The sequence below is a fragment of the Orcinus orca genome, chromosome 2 (genome assembly GCF_937001465.1).
Source record: "Orcinus orca chromosome 2, mOrcOrc1.1, whole genome shotgun sequence".
NCBI classification, from domain to species: Eukaryota; Metazoa; Chordata; class Mammalia; order Artiodactyla; family Delphinidae; genus Orcinus; species Orcinus orca.
The window spans coordinates 135,235,647-135,256,747 of NC_064560.1; positions in this window are offsets into that span (position 1 = coordinate 135,235,647).

The window sequence follows — 21,101 nt, forward strand, 5'->3', positions numbered from 1 at the left end:
GCAAAGCAAAACCTTGACTCAGTTTTTTACCACAATATTATTATAAACTGTTTAATAATAAAGTTGAAAGTTAAAAAAATTTTACATGAACGTGCTTATACCTACCACCTAGATTTCTTCCATTAATATTTCACTATACTTGCCTTATGACATGTCTACATATCTATCCATCCCTCTATCCAACCCAATAATCCATTTTAGTTTTTGATGCATTTCAAAGTAAATTGCAGGCACTCTTCCCCCTAAATACTTCCCTGGCTTGCTTTCCTTCTTAAATAGTCTGCAGGTCAGGACAAAGCAAAGAATTCAGCAACTGCTGCTTAAAAACTCATTCATTACTTTGGGAATCAAGGCAAAGTGATACACGTGGATGGAATGAATTCAGTTCCTCCTCCTATTGTCTTTCTAGCAAGGAGGTGACTAAAGCCGTGAATGTGCGTTTCCTGGAAACGTAAAGTCCTGACTTGTCATCTTTGTAGTAAGAAAGAGCCATCAAACATTTCTTACGTAGCCACATGCCATAGTAAAACCAGCTCTCAACTCTTTATTTTAAAAGACTCAAGTCATTTTGCAGTGTCTTTGTGTTTATAGGTAAATGTGTTTGAAGCTATAAATCAGACCTTGAACTAAGTACAAAGTTTGAGTCAGACCAACATAAGTTGTCTGATTGCATTCCTGACCCACACAGATACCCTTTGTGGATAAAAACAAGTTGCCCCATCTCAATCCTTTCTAACTTCATCTTCCTGACATGGCACCATCCACTGGGTGGGTGGCTTCTCCACAAAGTGTTCCTGTAAAGGTACAGGAAAGCTGTAAAGCTTCAGGCGCAGGGCTCTCCCATGGCCACCTGGCACAGCTCTACTTATTCCCACACAGTTGAGCACTTAACTGTTTAACTATCAGTTGTTTAACTATGGGATGATCGTGTCTCACTTCCTGTGTCTAAGTTCTTGGAACATAAGAAACCTGTCTTCTGAATCTTCTGCATTCCTAGGGGGCTTGGCATAGTGCTAGGCACACACCTAGGACTATAGATCTTAAAGTCTTCAGGTAGATATATAGATTTTTTTTTTTTTCCCTCTCATTAAACTCAATGCATAGTAGACTGCTTGGCCTACTTGCTTCCAAAAAACTGGCTCTGAGTACTTTCAAAGTGCTTCCCCGGGATACATGATCACGGCAATTAATATCAGCAAGAATATTTTCCAGCAAGTCCGCAGGCAGTCATCATGAGCAGGGACTTAGAGACAGGGTTTTTCTGTGTTGGAGCCAGAATTCAGAAATGCTCTGCTTTTCTTGTTTAAAAGAGACCCAGGGTTTTTCTTTTCAACACCGATCTGCACTGACCTCTTTTTCTGGCTTCTCAGTAAAAGGATTAAGGACTCAGGAAGCACTGGGGGGCGGGGGAATGGTTTGTTTAGCTGGAGAGGGGGCTTAGGCAAGTCTGACAGTGTGGAGTGGAAAAGCCATGAAGGAGCTTCCTCTATGTCTGGCAGTTCTACAAACCCAGGTCCCTGTCCAACTCTGGGTCATCCCAAGATGTGCATGGCAGTACGTCTGTTACGTGTACATTGCATCAAACTATTCCCTCAAGTAAGCACATCCTGGGAGTTAGCAGGACACAGGGTGCTGAAGCACTGGGGCAATTCATCAACTCGTACCTTAACAACCTAAACCATTTATATTGGCTTCCGGAGGGTCCAGTATCTTCTAAGAATGTAGCCCATGGCAATGTGTTGATCCTTACGCATAACACCTTGTGGGTTTAGCTAAAAAACAAATACCCCCATATGCTTAAAAAATGAAAACAGATTCCAGCAATAGATGAATGTGCTTTTCTTCTAAATTTCTCCAGAGAAACTTCCTTCTCATTCCGACTTTTATGTGATAGAAAAATCATCTATAAATGCACTGGAAATATTGAAAATAATTTCACTGAGGCCCCATGATAAGTGACAGAAACTGAGTCTTATGGCTTGTTCCTGACCTGAGCTGGATTTAATCCCAGAACGCAGGTGGGCTACAAAGTGACCCACTTTTCACTATCCTTGCTTTTACTGTGATTTTGCAGTACTTTCAGCGATGTACAGACTGAAAGAAATCCTTAGGGGCTTATCATCAAAGTTGGATATAGAAACAGAGATATAAGGCACCCAGCAAGAAACTGATTAGCTAGAGAAGAGTGAGTCCCAGAGCTTCTACTTCTGTATTTCTTCCTTCCTCTGTCATTCTACAATATCATTGCCTTCAATGTTTTTCATAATAGTCTTCCCAGGAGTGGTCTGGAAAACAAGGAAGCGTGGAGAACAAACTTTGCCAGAAGAAACATAACCGCACTGAGGGAGAAGAGGTGGGGCAGCTTTATAGTGATCTTGGCAAAGAAGCACCATGTGATATTCAGAGGACGCTCAGTTCTCCCCTCCATGTCCACACATGTGGTGGTCTTGAATTCCCATCAGAGCCTACATGCCATGGTGCCTAAAGATTGCAGAGACCCCTAGGCCACCTCAGACACAGCCTGTGAGTTGCCAGATTGGGACCCCTGCGACTTATTGAGATGTTTGCATGCAGTGGCCAGCCCTGCAGGAGCCAGGAGGGCCTGTGTATTTTACAGCTCCATCTTGCTCAGATGAAGTAGAGTAATGGGTTAATAACTCCCCCTCCCCAATTAAACCCTAATTCCCTCACAGGAGGCTGTTATCAAGCCCACAGTCAATTTAAGAGAGCTCCCAGAGAGGATTCAAGAAAGTCAGTCTCAGACTGTCAGGAGGGACTCTCCTAAAAGATTTCCACCAGAGGAAGAAGCAGTACATGGTGAACAAAGCCAGAAGAACAGCTGGAGGCAGAGATGGTAGGGCTTAAACCCTGGATTAAGTAGTGACAGTATTAGATGGAATTGTTCAGTAGATAGTAACAGAAAATCCACTATGAGAATGTCTATTGTTTACTTAAGAAAACCTTGAGCTAAGCTTTCCAGGTTTGTGTCAGCATCTTCAGAACTCAAGGGTTCTGAGTCAGAGTCTGCGATTCTCTTGACCTTCCCCTCAGGATCACAAAATGGCTGCCGTAACGCCAGGCATTGTGACCTCACAAAGCCACTTCCAAAGGCAGCTATTAGCAGAGATGTTCCTCGTGTGCCTTCTATTGTTTATTAATTATAATCATAACTAACATTTTTAAACGTTTACTATATTTCAGGGACTAGCCTAAGTAATTTCTATGTGTTAACTCCTTTAATTCTACAGCAGATAAGAAAAACCAAAGCAAACCAAACCAAAGCACAGGAGAAACCAAAGAGAGTACAATTAACTTTATCAGGGTCACACAGATAAGAAGTGGTAGAGCTGGGACTCACCCTCTGACAGTTTGTCTCCAGAGAACTTACAGTGTCAAACTAGCTCCCAATTAGGGAAGAAGAGATTTTCCAGAATCCCCTCAGCAACCTTACCTTATGCTCCATGGTTTACACCTGGGTCACATGACCACCATGGCTGCAAGGGAGGCTGGGAATACAAGTATCTGCCTACTTCAACCCATAGCAAGATAGGGGCTGTGAAAGTCAGTTACATAGCCAACCAAAAGTGTCTGCCATGGCTGCGAAAGGAACAATGGCCTTTGTCATAGGGGAAAGGTCCTAGTGCACTAAGGGCGTAGGTAAAAGTGTGAGGTCACAGGGTCATTTGGCTTACTGCCTCTGGGGAAGAAAAACAAGCTTCTGGACAAGACCAGCCAGAAATAACAAAAATGCCAGCAGCCTGGTAGTCTTATCTTTCAACCAATCACTGGAGTGTCTATGCATGAGCAGTTCTTATTAAATTATTCATCCTGATTTAATGGGGAGGAAATCAGATGCAACAGGTATGGCTCTTCCTGCTTGTTAAATGGCTTTAAAACAAACTTCCAGATATTGGTCGCCTTGGGGGAAAGCAGCAGGAGGACAAATCAGCTGTACTTTAAGCTAATTACCAAAATGCTACACCAGTACCTGTCAAAGAAGGACATTTGTTCCGGTGTCAGTGGTCATAAAATAAAAATCTGGAAAGAAAAAGAGAATATTACACAAGCAATATGCTTTACACATACTTTAAAAAAGCCTCTCAAATGCAAGATATAGTCACATCCCAAGTGTTATTGTACCTGCTTGTAAACTTGAGTAGAATCTCATTTTAATAAGCTTGAAGAGACTTCCAAATTGCTACATTAGATCCAAATCTCATTAAACTTGAACCTTATTGTTATAATATACTAAAATATACTGTATTGTTTCCTGGATTTAAAATTCACTTGCACAAAGCAAATGTTAGGTATACAATTCGTCTGCAAATGACATGTGGGGGCGGGGGGGAAGAGATGGGTGCCAAAGGACTTGCTTGCCTGGTGCCAACCCGTTAGAGCCAGAGAAGGTAAATGATGTTACATCTTTCTGCAGTGACTGAAGTTGAATGCAGCACAACATTTTAATGAAATATGACGTGTGTTTCAAATGTTAGGTGGTTATGTTTCACAGTTTTATAAATTGTGGTTGTTTGGTTTTGCCCCAATTTCTCTTTCTCCTTTTTGGTCATGAGCTCATTGTATTGGTACTAACAGCTAAAAAAGGATGTAAAATGAGCAAGGTTTTGAAGTGCTGTTATCTATTCAGGAAATAATTAGAGGTTCACTAAAGACAGTCTGTAACTGGAAGATGCTGAGAGCTCACAAAGCAAACCTACCCAGATCCACTCTTGTTTCTCCCTGGCCCTGCAGAGAACCATCACCTCCACTGTCCCTCATCTCCCTGAGCCTCAGTTTTCTCATCTGCAAAATAGGGAACTGGACTCAATGATCTCTTGGGTTTTTGAAATGCTGAGGTTGTAAAGTTCTATGATTCTGCACACCCTGGGTCAAGATTTAACAGAGACCCCAAATTTGATAAATATCACTAAGCCACAACTGACATGCTTTTTCATATGCTGCTAAGAATATTTAACCAAGTAATAAGGGATACAGTCAATCACACTGTAGTAATTTTATATGGTGTCAGATGGTTACCAGACTTGTTGTGATGATCATTTCATAATGTATTTGATTGTCAGATCGCTATGTTGTACACCTGAAACTAACATAATATTGTATATTAACTATACTTCAATAAAAAGAATGTTTAACAATGCAAACAAAACACTGTATGAAAAGGAAATATCTTCATTCAAAAAATAGATGATTAAGAGGATACATATTTCTAAATGCTTTGTTGCACTGGGATTTTTTCCTCCACACCATTCCCTGTAGGCACACTGACAAATAATGCTAATGCACAAAGCACACTTACGGCATGGAAATAGCCTTGTTCAGCTGGATGTTAAAATGGCATTCTCCTTACATTTTGCTTTATGAATGGAAGGTTAATGAAATTGTGCATGTTTCAGTTTTCACTCTGCAGGTTATTTTGTAATAAGGATGAGACTGTCTTACCTTTAATCTGGTGTTTAATTAAATTAAATGCATTTCAAAGGAAGGGCCGTTTTATTCTGCTATTCTGTCTTATATTCACAAGCAAGAGGGCATGCTAAATGCTTTCTCTGTTGGTTCTTTTAGGAGTCTCCTGTTTCCAGTGAATGTGATATAAGCCCATATTTAGCACATAGAAGAAAAGTAATATTAATTTCTTTAAATCAAAGGTCTTTAAACTGAGGCAGGAGCTTCCTTTTGGATTTTTATGATTTGTTCGCATCTCACCTAAAAAAAAGAAGACTTAAACATAGGAATCGTTGGGACTTCCCTGGTGGCGCAATGGTTAAGTATCCGCCTACCAATGCAGGGGACACGGGTTTGCTCCCTGGTCCGGGAAGATCCCACATGCTGTGGAGCAACTGGGCCCATGTGCCACAGCTGCTGAGCCTGTGCTCTGGAGCCCACGAGTCACAATGGCTGAGCCCACGTGCCACAACTACTGAAGCCTGCGCACCCTGGAGCCCGTGCTCTGCAACAGAAGCCACCGCAGTGAGAAGCCCACACACCGCAGCGAAGAGTAACCCCCGCTCACCACAACTAGAGAAAGCCTGCGTGCAGCAATGAAGACCCAATGCAACCAAAAATAAATAAATAAATAAAAATAAGAAACATATGAATGGTTAACTCAATGGTTCTCAACTAAGGGCTTAACATATCCTTTAACTCAGTGGTTCTCAGCTGCAGGGTTATTATTGTTGGTGGAACAATATTTGATTTTCATGACTGACCATGCATTGCAAGGTATCTGGCATTCCTGTCTCCCACCCACTAAATGCCAGAAGCACCCTCCTACCATTTTGACAACCATACTTGCCCCACACACATTACCAAATGCCAACTCCTCTGAAACAGTCCAAAGTAGAAGTGTCCCTCTGCAGAAAGGAGGTCTGGTAATGAGAGGTTAGTTTTCAAAAGCCCAGAGAGGGTCTGTGTCCACATGTGGAGAATGAGACATTTCATCATTTCAGTCCTCGTCTCCAGTTGACGTACCTTGGTGACTTCATTGCTCCCCAGATGATGATACATATATTAAGAGAAAAAGCATAAGAGAGGATGTTTGAGAATCATATGACTTATAAAACATCGTACACTTTTCCTGGATCTTAAATAAGAATCGAAGCTGGCAACATGTAACTTTATAGAAGATGTAGACTTATTTCTCTTTCATACTCTATGAAGTAGATTGCATGTGGTCCACCATAAAATAACCCTTGAGAAGTAAAGATCCTGCATAATGAGAAACACAACAAGAGAATGAGTGGATTTTGTTTCCATATTCCAGATTCCTCTGTGATGTCAGCATTTTGAATTCCAACAAAATCCAACATTTCTGGGTATTGCGTGCTAAATGAGAAGGATTCTCTCTTGGGCCCTGGGAATGTAAAAGATGAATCAGACATGTTCTCTGCTTTTGAGGCTCACAGCTGTGCCTGGGAGACTGACTCTTGGAAAACCAGGATGTAGAATAATAAACACCACCATAGAGGTGTGTTTACATGCTATCGGAATCAGGAAAAGGGGTCGCTGATTTCACCCAGGCATAGGGGTGTGGTGGTGGTGAGAGAAGGCGGAGACTGGCAGCTCCAGGGAAAGCTTCAGAGAAAAGGGGTCAGGTGAGTGGGCCTTGAAGGAGAAATGGGCATTTTCCAGGTGGTGATGAGGTGGGGAACAGAATTCCTAGCAGAGAACAGCATATACGTGGCCACAAAAGTGTGAAAGAGAATGGAGAAAATCCAGCATGTTGAGGCCTTTGTGGAAGGATGGTGGAGGGGACGGTATCAGCATCTAGAAGGCCCGATATACCAGGCTAAGAAGTTGGAGCTTAACTCCTAGGTAGAAAAAAAGCAATTTAGATTTTTAAGCAGGAAAATAAAATAATCAGATTTATAGACAGAACTCTAATGGCAGTATGGAAGATGGATAAATGTAGACAAACTTCAACCAGGGATACCAGTTAAGTGAATTGACTGAATACTTCACTATTAAGCATTCATTCATAAGATTTGAGAAACCAAGTTAATCCACAGCAAATTGAAGGCAGGTAATACATTTGAAGATTTTCACCAGGGAAAATGTTCATGATTTGTCCTATTTTCATTCTCTGAGTGCTGGCTCCAACCACAGTTTCTTCCTTTCTATACAAGGAAGCATGAAACATTTTCTTACACCAGGACACCGTGTTTGTATGATATATTCCCACTGCCAAAGACATAGATGATTGAGTCAGAGATTCACTGTAGGCACCATAAAAAGCCATTGATAGCCTAGGTGGACTGGCTCTGGGTTCTGACCAGTGATGGGTGCCCTTTATTGGGTAAGGGCTACCCAACAGATCCTCTCAGGGTGTCTGAACACAGACATAGACAGAGGCTTGCAGAAAACACAATGGTAAAGAAGCCAAGATACACAGAGGACAGCTCACACAAGTAGTGAGGAAGAAGAAAGCAGGAGGTGCTGAGAAGAAAGAGAGACCATCAGAAGCAGCAGGAAAGAAAGATGCGGGACCAGTGAGGAGGTGAGTCTTGTGGGTAGGGCAGCCAAAGTCCCTCCTGAGAGGTACTCCTGAGCTTCCAGGAATACTGTCCCCAATTCGAGTCCTTTTCATCACCTATGTGACGTTCTAGCTCAGGTTTTTTCCTGCTGTTTCTTGTTTCCTTTTATCTCTTTAAAAAATTCAAATTAACTGAAAAAACTTGTATATGCCTCTGTTTCTTTCAAACCGAAGGAAACTTTCACATCTCACTGAGATGGTGGCATTTCTTCACAGTTAATAATGAAAACACCGTTTGCTGATGGCTCACTAAGTGCTGGGCGCTGTGACGGGAGTTGTGCTTGCATCATCTTGCTTGAACCCCATGACAAACCTGTGAGACAGATTCTTCCGTTATCCCCATTTTACAGAGGAGGAAAGCGTCTCAAAGGTGACATAACGTGCCCCTGTCTACATGGCTAGTGAGTGGTAGAACTGGGGTCTGGATTCAGGTCCGTTGGGCTCTAGAACTGGTATTCTTGACAACTGTACCTTTGTGGCAGAGATGGCTGGCTGCTCCTGCCAATTTATATTCCACATTTCCTAACCTGCTTGTCCGGGGGCGGGAGCCATGTGACTCGTTCTTGCCAGTGGAGTATGAACTTTGGTTTTGAGTGTCACCTGTGGGCAGAGAGAGCCTTCTGCACACTCTCCTCTTCTGCCAGCTGAATGCAGATGACAGATGGGGCTCCAGGGAACAACAGAGCCACGGTGTGGAAGAGCCCAGGTCCCTAAGTCATAACATGGAAGAAAATTGCTGAACTGAAACCCTTGTATTGTATTATTGCATAAGCAGGAAATAAACTGAGACTTTGGGGTCTGTTTGTTTCCACAGTCTAACAGCCATGCTGCCTTGCCTTCTTGCCTCAGGGGTCAAGAGCAGGGCAGTAAGCTTAAAGCTTGAACCTCTCTTGCCCTGGTAGGTTACCCAGCGTTGCTAAAGGAGCATGGTAACCACCTCAGATTGCACTGCTTTCCCACACCAAGAGTAGCTCCCTCTTTTTATTCAGCATAACAGGAAAACCAGAAGGTGTCAAAAACACGGAGTATGTTTTTAAACACATTGTTCTTACGACTTCTCAAAATCCTTGAAAACTCAGGAAGAAAAAAACAACAGGGCTTTGAGCCTTGGAGCACCTCTCATCTTTCAGAGGCCTCCACTCTAGTCCAACTTATATTTAGATGTCACTCCCTCTTTTACACTTCCGCCTGCTAGATCGCAGCCACCTTTGGTGTGAAACCTGGCACCTGTTTGATGGGCTCACAAGAGACGACACAGCTCTTTTCGACAGTAAGCAAAAGAGTACCGGACCTGGGGGACTTCCCTGGTGGCATGGTGGTTAAGAATCCGCCTGCCAATGCAGGGGACACAGGTTCGAGCCCTGGTCAGGGAAGATCCCACATGCCGCAGAGAAACTAATGCCATGCGCCACAACTACTGAGCCAGCGCTCTAGAGCCCACGAGCCACGAGTACTGAAGCCCACGCACCTAGAGCCCATGCTCCACAACAAGAGAAGCCACCGCAATGAGAAGCCCACGCACTGCAACGAAGACTAGCCCCCGCTCATCGCAACTAGAGAAAGCCCGCGTGCAGCAATGAAGACCCAATGCAGCCAAAAATAAATAAATTAATTAATTAAAGAAAAAAAGAGTAACACACCTGGGAAGAGGCAGCATGACTGGAAAGGAGGAAAGCTAGGAATGTGGAGAGTTCGCTGTACTCCTATCCAGTTGTGGGCTATGCCACTGATACGGGCGCCTGGGATCCACCCCACAGGGACACTCAAGGGAGACATACAGACCGCACCTCAGAGTTATCTGCCTGGGCGGGTAGAAAGGGAAAGCACTTACCCATGAGTGACCATCCCCCATTGGTCAAGGGTTGCTCAGTGGGGTGTTAATCCCTGAGAACTTCCTGGTTACACATTCCTGGGGGCCAGTTCCAATAGGTATACCATGCTCAGGTGTCAAAAGCAGCACCACTGAGAGAAGAGAGGCTATGAGGTGGGGCACCAGCAATGTCTGATACAGACCTCAGTGTTAGACAATGCAGGTGGGATTTGAATCCAATACCTTCTAATTCCAGAGTACAATGTCACTGCCCACACACTGGCCTAGGGGAGAGAATGCAGGCCTGGAACTTGGAACATCTGCTTCTAGCTCTGGAATTGCTGCTCCTGGCTACTTCACTTAGGCAAACCCTTTAATATCTAGACCTCAGTTTCTTTACCTCTAAAATAGGGATACTGAACTGATTCATTATTTCCCAAAGTGTGTTCAATGTTACAATAATGTTGCAGAATATTAATTAACAAGTATAGTTGAGAAGAGGGGGTTTTGCGGCCAAATAAGATTGGTAAATGGAGCCAAAATTATGCAAATTTCTTCCCCAAAGGCTATTTCAGAGTCTTTACAATATATATTACACAAGCTTCTTTATTTGAGAAACATTTCAGAGAACTAGGTTGGTTTTTATGCTGATATTTATTGAGTACTTACTATTTGCCAGGAATCATGCCAAGAACTTCTCTTGTATTCTTTCAGCCATTCATTTCTTCAGAGCAACGTTGGCGAGCTCCTGCTATGTGACCACATTGTTCCTGGCACTGGTGATACCTTCATGAACAAGATAAAGTCCCTGATTTTTACTTGGGAGTAAGGTAAAGAGAAGACAGAGGAGAAACAGGTAAACAAACACGTGAACAAAAAAATCAGCATGCCTCATCTCATATTCTCAACTAGTGCAACAGGGACTATTTTTATCATGTCCATTTTATAAATAATGAGACCAAGGATTAGAGAAGGTCACATTTAAAATCATAGGGGTGGAAATACCAGAACTAGGACTATATGTGCATTAAAGTCTGCTTTTAAAATGTTGCTGGCATCAGGTGAACAGCACTGGATTAATCAGTAACCTGAGTCCAATACACTCCTTGTCATAATCCACATATAGCTCATGCCCATACCCACTGAGGTTGCCACCACTGTGCTGTGTGGTCTTGTCCACCATCCTGAAGGTCAGTGTTCTGCAAAACACCATTTTGAGAAACAATGCACCAGATAGTCTGGAAGGAGAACCTGTGGCCCTAAAGAGATGAGAAGCAGCAAAAGATTTTGCTCATACACCCAAGTAGAGATTTGGAACTCAAGTGAATGAGAAGTGACAGTTTTGCAAACTACTGCATAGTGTCTTGTGAGTTATGCCTTTCAACAGTTCTGAATAGACTTACATTATTATTCTCTTCTTACCATAACAAATTTTTTCTCTATAAGAAGTAAATGATGTTTGTGGAAGTTCTTGCAACTTTAATAATCTAAGGAGTGACTTGTCAGTGATAAGCTGATTTTAAAAGCATGTACTTTCTCTTGACACTTTCCTCTGAAGAAAATAAAAAATCCAGGGCCTGATTAATGATCCTTTGGTCTGTGATATCACTATCAGAAAAAATAAAATAGGGAAAGGAGGATTATGTTTTCTGTGCATGGCCTACTGAAATGGTCAGGATTGTTGAATGTTAGATACAATGAAATATCCTTTGAAGATATGAACTGTTCATATGTAGATAACATTTCCTTAAATGCTTTGCTATTTTTACCATTGAAAGACCCCTCTTAAAGCTCAATCTAGATCTAATCTGACTTTAAAACTTCCCATATGAAAAGGGCTTGAGAGAGTTATAATTTATATAAGATCCCCTCAGTAGATGGAAACATCACGTATACACAGCATTATGTTTAAACAATTAAGTGACCAGATTTGAAAAATGAAAAAAGGAAACATTGTTCTTCCTGGAGATTTGCACAGTAAAGAGTTACAAACATAAAAACAACGCAGGATAATCTTAGAATAATGAGACCTCAGTCATCTGAGGCCTTTAGGCCACATCCCCACTGGATCTGAAAACTGTAGCAAAATAGTTTCCTCTGCTTCCACTGGTTGACATTCAGCTGGGCCATTTTCTTTGGATGTGCATTAGGGAAAAGAACGGGAACAGGAAAAGGTACAAGAGAGTCAATGCAGTGATCATTCACCGTACAGCATGTGGTTTTAAAAGTATATCATCTTGGGCTTCCCTGGTGGCACAGTGGTTGAGGGTCCGCCTGCCGATGCAGGGGACGCGGGTTTGTGCCCCGGTCCGGGAGGATCCCATGTGCTGCGGAGCGGCTGGGCCCGTGGGCCATGGCTGCTGGGCCTGTGCGTCCGGAGCCTGTGCTCTGCAACGGGAGAGGCCACAACAGTAAGAGGCCCGCGTACCGCAAAAAAAAAAAAAAAAAAAAAAAAGCAAAAAAAGTATATCCTCTTATTTTTAACAGCGTTGAGGCAGGGATCACAGATCTTTGACTTCTGACAGAGACACAGTGAAGGTGACTTAGAATGGATTAGAGGCCGTGCTGGGAGAATGTCAAAAGCCCCAACATTTTTATGTTGGGGGCAAGCCTCAAAACTTAGTTCTCCACTGCCCTATAAGAAAACATGGTCATCTGTGTCCAACCTTCCTAGAATAACCAAGGTTTCATCAAATGTGAAGTAATGATATAATATTCAAGTAGATGATCAAGGGAAATGCATCCACTATTCTAAACAGGTCATAGCAGAAAACTAATTACAGATGATTGAGAAAAGAAAAGGGCAGGGTGTGTGGATAATGAGGCAGAAAAACACATTACAAAGCAAAGTCCATCTCATCTGGTCTTTGAAATTTGGTTCAGGATTCCTGAGTCCTCGTTAAGAGGAAGTAAGTGTTAAAGCTGTAATTCTCATCTTGCACAGAAGGAGTCCATTTGCCACCTCTACAAGAATTCTTTGGATACTCATGCAAAGTCAGAAAGAAGAGGACAAACCTTTGCAAAGGAAACACTTGCCTATCTTACTAGAATAAAATCAGAATTAGAACTGCTTTCTAGCAATGGCTGGGATAGTAAAGTTCTGGTGTTCTCTGTTTTAGAGGGGATTTAGCCCAACTGGTCCCCCTGAGCTTTGATCCTTTCTACCTCATCATCACCAAACTTAGATACCCCCAGGGTCAGAAACCTACCTCTGGTCTGACACAGCCTACATTTTTATGAGGATGACACAAACAGAACACCACCTACTCTGAAAGTCCAAAGGTGGTCATTAGAAGGAACTACTCATGATAGGTATGGGTGGCTAATTTTTTCCCTTCATTAATTCATCAAACCTATGCTGAGCAATTTCCATGTCTCTACTAAGCCTTGGGAAGACCAAAGCGAATTACACCTTGTTTTTTGAGAGCTTTCAGTTTAGTGTGTGTGTGTGTGTGTGTGTGTGTGTGTGTGTGTGTGTGTGTGTGTGTGTGTGTGTGATAGATAGGTTAGATCAGTCGCAGGAAACTACAGTATGGTAGTTAATGGGGGAGATACATGGTCTAGGAGCACAGAGAAGAGATGCTTAAGAAAACCTTGGGAAGTTAGTGACACCTTCTACAAGTTGGCAAACAATAACCATTAAAAGGAGATTATGAAAATTGAGTAAACAATTCCCATATGCATGCTCTTCTCTTGGTATCCAAGCACACAGAAACCCCTTTTATTTTTTTAAATTTTATTGAAGTATAGTTGATTTTCAATGTTGTGTTTAATTTCTGCTGTACAGAAAAATGACTCAGTTATACATATATATATTCTTTTTCATATTCTTTTCCATTATGGTTTATCATAGGATATTGAATATAGTTCCCTGTGCCATACAGTAGGTCCTTGTTTATCTATCCTATATATGGTAGTTTACATCTGCTAATCCCAAACTCCCAATCCTTCCCTCCCCTAGCTGACCATCCCTTGGCAACCGCAAGTCTGTTCTCTATGTTTGTAAGTCTGTTTTTCTTTTTAATAAATTTATTTATTTTATTTATTTATCTTTGGCTGTGTTGGGTCTTTGTTGCTGTGCTCGGGCTTTCTCTAGTTGCGGCAAGCGGGGGCTACTCTTCGTTGCAGTGCGAGGGCTTCTCATTGTGGTGGCTTCTCTTGTTGCGGAGCACAGGCTAAAAAACGCGCAGGCTTCAGCAGTTGTGGCTCATGGGCTCTGGAGCGCAGGCTCAGTAGTTGTGGTGCTTGGGCTTAGCTGCTCCTTGGCATGTGGGATCTTCCTGGACCAGGGCTTGAATCCGTGTCCCCTGCATCGGCAGGCAGATTCTTAACCATTGCACCACCAGGGAAACCCTGTGAGTCTGTTTTTGTTTGGTAAGTATGTTCATTTGTGTCATATTTTAGATTCCACATATAAGTGATATTATATAGTATTTGTCTTTCTGACTTAACGTCACTTAGTATTATAAGCTCTATTATAGGTCCATCCATGTTGCTGCAAATGGCATTATTTCATTCTTTTTATGGCTGAGTAATATTCCACTGTGAATATATATACCACATCTTCTTTATGCATTCATCTGTCAATGGACATTTACATTGATTCCATGTCTTGGTTATTGTAAATAGTGCTGTTATGAACATAGGGGTGAATGTATCTTTTCAAATTATAGTTTTGTCTGGGTATATGCCCAGGAGTGGGATTGCTAGATCATATGACAGCTCTAGTTTTAGTTTTTTGAGGAACCTCCATACTGTTTTCCATAGTGGTTGCACCAGTTTACATTCCCAGCAACAGTGTAAGAGGGTTCCCTTTTCTCCACACCCTCTCCAGCATTTATTATTTGTACTTTTTAATGATGGCCATTCTGACCAGTGTGAGGTGGTACCTCATTTCTGTTTTGATTTGCATTTCTCTAATAATTAACTATGATGAGCATTTTTTCATGTACCTACTGGCCATCTGTATGTCTTCTTTGGAGAAATGTCTATTTAGGTCTTCTGCCCATTTTTTCATTGGATTGTTTGTTTTTTGTTATTGAATTGTAGGAGCTGTTTGTATATTTTAGAAATTAAGCTCTTGTTGGTTGCATCATTTGCAAATGTTTTCTCCCAGCCCATAGCTTCTCTTTTCATTTTCTTTATGCTTTCCTTTGCTATGCAAAAGCTTATAAGTTGATTAGGTCCCATTTGTTTATTTTTGCTTTTATTCCTATTGCCTTGGGAGATGAAACCACTTTCAGAAGTCTACCATATTTCTTTTCCCTGAATGCTGTCACCTTGTGCTGTGGTGGGTTGAACAGCTCTGAGGACCTTTTGGTGCCCTGTTAATAGAATGAATGTTTGTGTTCCCTCAAAATTTATATGTTGAAGTTGCACCCCACATTGTGATGGTACTAGGAGGTGGGGCCTTTGGAAGGCTATTAGGATTAGATGAGGTCCTAAGGATGGAGCTTTCATGAATGGGATTAGTGCCCTTAGAAGAGTCATAAGAGAGACGGCTTCGTCTACTCTCGGCCATGGGAGGATACCACGAGAAGGTAGCTGTCTGCAACATGGAAGAGATTTCTCACGAGAATCTGACCATGCCCACACCCTGATCCTGGACTTGCAGCTTCCAGAACAGTGAGAAATAAATTTCTGTTGTGTATAAGTCCCCCAGTCTATGGTATTTTGTTTTAGCAGCCTGAGCTGAATATGACATGGCCCCTTGCTTACCTTCATTTAATCTTACAGGTCACATTGGTCACATGCTGTCTGAATCCTTTTCCAGGCTTGGTACAAAGGCAGTGCTGGGCACAGGTCCAGATAAAGAACTTGGCCTTCATCATTGTATTTTAACCAAAGCACAGTGTCAGCTTTGTCTCTTTTATTATGCTGATAGCCTGCACTAATCAAATTTAACATTTTGCCCTTCTATTCATTTTCTATAGCTATCATTCCTTTGATACTTCATTACTTACTTTTTCAGAGGAAATAGTTTTTGTCCAAGGTGGCAGGGGTATGCTGGAGAAGAAGCTGATTGCAAAAGATTTATCTAAGTAGAGAGTCACATAAAATCAGTTACTATCAGTTCAATAAAAAATTGTGTCTGTTATGTGCCAAGTATAGGCAACTTAAATTTGGGGTATATAACTTGTCATATATGCAAATAAATTAGTGGATGGATGGATGGATGGATGGATGGATGGATATGGTTGGAAGAACAGCCAAACTGATAAGGCAGGTGCCTCTGTCCCCTAGAATATCACCAAAAGGAAAACAATTCACACTCCTAGTGGGATATATGCCATAATTACAGTTGCCATGCTGTCTAAACCAAGACTGCCAAGTGCTGGCATCCTTGTGTAGATAAACTGACAGAATATTTGAAACTGAGATTGCCAGAGAGCTAGAACTTAAGTTCACTCTACATATAACACAAGACAAAAATAAAATCTTAAAAGAACAAATCAGTTCTGACCAGGAAAAGAGGGATGTTTGCACAAAGGAGTTGATATATGGGTTGGCTGTGAGGGGTGAGCAAGGTTATTCCATCAGGTAACCAAGAAGGGCAAAGTACTGAGGCAAAAAGAACACTTTGCAAAGGGCACAGGGCTGGGTAAGCTGTTATCCAGTGGGCCCGGAGGGTTGGGGTTCTGCCCTGAGGTGCTGGGAGATGGAGCCTGAGAGAGGAACTAGGGTTGCTGGTGAAGGGGTTTTTTGCTCCACAGGAAATGAGGAGACAGAGATGAAGTGACACTTTAAACCTTAAATGGGAAGGAGGGGAAGGGAGTCTGACCACGCATCTTGAGCTCCAGGAGGCCAAAAACCATGTCTCCTACCTAGTTCAACAGAATTCCACCAGTAAACATTAGAGCTTAAAGGAAGATTAGAAGTGTCCATCGACAGATCAATGGATAAAGATGTGGCACATATATACAATGGAATATTACTCAGCCATAAAAAGAAACGAAACTGAATATTTGTAGTGAGGTGAATTGACCTAGAGACTGTCATACAGAGTGAAGTAAGTCAGAAAGAGAAAAATAAATACCATATGCTAACACATATATATGGAATCTAAAAAAAAAAGGTTCTGAAGAACCTAGGGGCAGGACAGGAATAAAGACACAGATGTAGAGAACGGACTTGAGGATACAGGGAGAGGGAAGGGTAAACTGGGATGAAGTGAGAGAGTGGCATGGACATATATACACTACCAAATGTAAAATAGATAGCTAGTGGGAAGCAGCCGCATAGCACAGGGAGATCAGCTCGGTGCTTTGTGACCACCTAGAGGGGTGGGATAGGGAGGATGGGAGGGAGACGCAAGAGGGAGGAGATATGGGGATATATGTATATGTATAGCTGATTCACTTTGTTATAAAGCAGAAACTAACACACTATTGTAAAGCAATTATACTCCAATAAAGATGTTAAAAAATAATAAAATAAAATAGTGAATCAAAAAAAGGAAGATTAGAAGAGCTCTAGCATCTAGTCTACCAGCCCTCATCTCCAAATGAGAAAACCCATGACTTAAATGACTCACGTAACTACTCAAATGACTGATTTACTACTTAGTGATAAAATCAAATTTCTGCTTTGCCCTTACTATATCTCTGGCTTTAGGCAAATTACTTAACCTTTCCAAGTCTTAGTTTCCCCACCCATAAATGCATGGTTGTTGTGATGATTCAGTGATAATATACGTAAAGTGCTTAGTAACATGCCTGATATGTAGGAAGAACTCAATATTAACAGAAATTATTATGAACCACAAAAATAATAACTACAATATTATCGAAGTTCCCTGATTCTGTCCAATGCTCATTGGCCAGTAGGGCCCAATGCTGGCTGATCATCTTAATCACCTGGGGTGTTTTAGACAGTTATAAAGTTTCTGGCCTACCCCAAGCCTACTGAATATGAATCTTGAGATGGTTGGGGAACCTGAGCTTTTGAAAAGCTCCCTAAATGTTCCTGACAATATGACTAGGATTAGAAACAATTGTCCATATTTACTGCTGTTCAAATACTGCTTTATTTTCTTAGTCTTCAGATAAGCACATGGAATTATCTTTCATAGTTCAGTCCTTTAAAGGTAGGTATAGGAGCAGGGGGTTGGGGGAGGGGTATTGCACATCATGCTGTGTTCCCAGGAGGTCTCTGCTCCCAAGAAAGGAGGGATTGGACCACAAGATTGGAAATGGGACATTTATCACTGGTGGAAATGATTAATTATGCCCAGTTTTGCACATACATTAGCATGCCTCCTAATATAACATATGCAAATACAACTTTAATAGCATGACTTGTTTGCCAATGTTGAATGCTAACCATAAATAATTTCTATTTTTTGTAGTGTTTAGGAAACTTCAATATGGTACTTGCTGGCAGGCAGTTGCTCTCTCCTGGATTTAGCAACATATTAAGTAATCATTACAGAAACATTTTTTCACTTACTACTAACAAAAGAAGTCTAGACAATTTGTGGTTGTCTATGGAAACAGAAGATAGGTAAAGCAGAAATAATTTAAATTTATGAAAAAAATTTAAAATATGGCCTATAGTTTCCATTTATTTTTTCCTTACTGAGTTTTGGCTAGTACAGAGCAAAATAGGCCATTAGACATTTCACCCCTTCTTTCAGGATCCTAGTTAGTTTTTCTGATGTCATCAACAGCCAACATAAGGTGGGCAATAGAAGAGAGAGAGAAAATACCCAGGCGCCCTACTAGCCAGTACCTGGAAATATTAATCCCTGAATAACTACCTATTAATGTCCCCCTCTCCCTGACTTCCTCTCCCCCATGCCATCCCCCAACACCCAGTGCATTGTTCTTAGTCTGTATAGGAATCATAGAAACTCTTGTTTGACCTGCAGATTCCTGGGACCCCACTTTCAGAGTTTTTGATACAGTATATCTAGGGGGTGGGCCTAGAAATCTGCAATAATAACAATACCATCCCTCCCCAACCAGCCCTGTGATTTTGATGTAGATGGTCCTCAGGACATACTTTGATAAGCACTTCCCTGGGTAATGTAGAGCCTTGAAACTCAGTAGTTCCTGGGCCAGTAGCGTCAACATCACCTGGGAGTTCATTAGAAATGATGAATCTCTGGACCCAGTCCAGGCCTACTCAGTCAGAATCTGCATTTCAACAAGATCCCAAGGTGATTCATAGGCACATTTAAGTTTAAAAAGCATTGGTCTAGAGGAGGCATCTTCTTCCTTCTTTGTATGTATGAACCTATTTGTTTTACTGAGTCTTCCTCTCCTAAATTACCTGGGATTGCTGGGTTCTCAAGGTGGATCCGCAGACCTACTGAGTCAGAAACTCTGCGGGGAGGGCCCAGCAGCATGTGTTCTAGCAAGCCCTCTGGCCGAGGTCGAGGTAATTTTGATGCATGCCAAAGTTCAAGAACCACTGGCATAGTTGATGTTATTGGTCTACATTTTAAAATGAAGTTCACTGGAATACACAGTGTCTTCAGTCGTGTATAACAAATAGGCCAGTGTCACCTGAGGTAGAGCACATCTCACAGACTTTTGCTTTGTGTTGTCAATACCCCAGAATCAGTCAATCCTGCAGTGTCTCCTACCTCCTGCTTCACTGGTGAAGAGGATGCTTCAACTAACGCAAGTGTTGGAGGCAATCATCTCCTGCAGTAATTAGTGAAATGCCAGGATCTGCGAGCACCCTGGGCAGCTAAGCAGTATTATGGTATCAGGGGATGAGTGGCTCAGACTGTTTGAGTTTCAAATGAAAAATAACTCCCTGATCCAAATACCTTAGCGATTACAAATTAGTATTCTCCACTTTCTGGTGACTGACCCAACTAGCACAACCTGAGTAAAAATACCAAGCTTAGATGTTGCTCAAAATAGAGCCCCTGAACGTGACGTGGGGGCATGATGTGGAGGAAAGGTCAGGGATAATATGATTGGACCACGGAGCAAATCAATTTAAGCTGAATACATCCACCTTCCTTTCACTCTTGTTTGGACTTTCCAACAGGTTATTATACTCAATGCCTAACCTAATATCAACTAGCTCTGAATTAGAGGCTTTTGTTTCTCTCTCAGGTTCTCGCTCTATGTCATCTGTCTTGGGCTCTCTCTGTCTCTCTCCGTGTCTCTGGGTCTCTTCCTCTGTGTGTATCTCTTCATCACACTCTCTTTCTTTCTGTCTCTGACTCTCGCTATCTTCCCATCTCAATCTCTTTAATGAAAAGATGGAGCACACCTCCCAGGGGATTGTGGGAGGGGGAGGGAATTTCAATATGAGCAAAAGCAAAGAGGCTGCCAATAGGCTTTTGTTGGTACTGTTGATTATTTTTTCTGATGTTGGAGAGCTGCATGTTATCTTGATATCTCTGTTCCTTTTTTTTTTTTTTAATTTGCAAGTGTTTGCTATAGATTATTATCATGCTATTTCTCCATGGGACTAGAGTACTAGTTTATCAAAATGTCAGCATAAAGACCAAAAGTCAAGCAAATTTGCTGCAGTAAGGAGAGGCTGTAAATTTGCTGTCAGTTAAGAAATCCTCTCAAATTCAAAGTGCAAGTCTAGCTGAAAGCATTTTTTAATAATTGTGACTGAATGAATGTGAGGTTAACCCAGTGTGTGTGCACTTTGATCTTGTGCCTTGTTAAATTTCTCAGTTTTAATAATAGGGGCCATTATTTATGCTATGATTCCAGGAGCTATGCTATCAGGGAATGCCAAAAATATAAACTCAGGTTCATTTTGCTAATTCATTTGTTGAAACTCACATCTATCCCCCTTTTATTCTTTTTGAATGTTAATAATGACGCACCGAGGAATAACTTTCTTCTTCAAGTCTTAATTACAGTTGGAGTGAAATAGTGAACCGTTTTAACATTGAAAATATTTGGCAAATAAGCCTGATAAGAGAAATTTTTATAAAATTTCTCATTGTGGCCTGGATATAAGCACAAAGCGATGAAGCATGTGGAGAAAGACCTTTTCCTCCTTGGAATTTTAAGTCTTTCTGTAATACACAAAGCAGTCATAGAATAGCAGCCCCCAACCTTTTTGGCACCAGGGACCAGTTTCGCGGAAGACAATTTTTCCAGGGACGGGGGTGGTGTGGAGTTCAGGCGTTAATGCGAGCCATGGGGAGTGACGGGGAGCGGCAGATGAAGCCTTGCTGTGCGGCCCGGTTCGTAACAGGCCATGGACTGGTACTGGTCCGCAGCCCAGGGGTTGGAGACCCCTGTCATAGAAGATGAA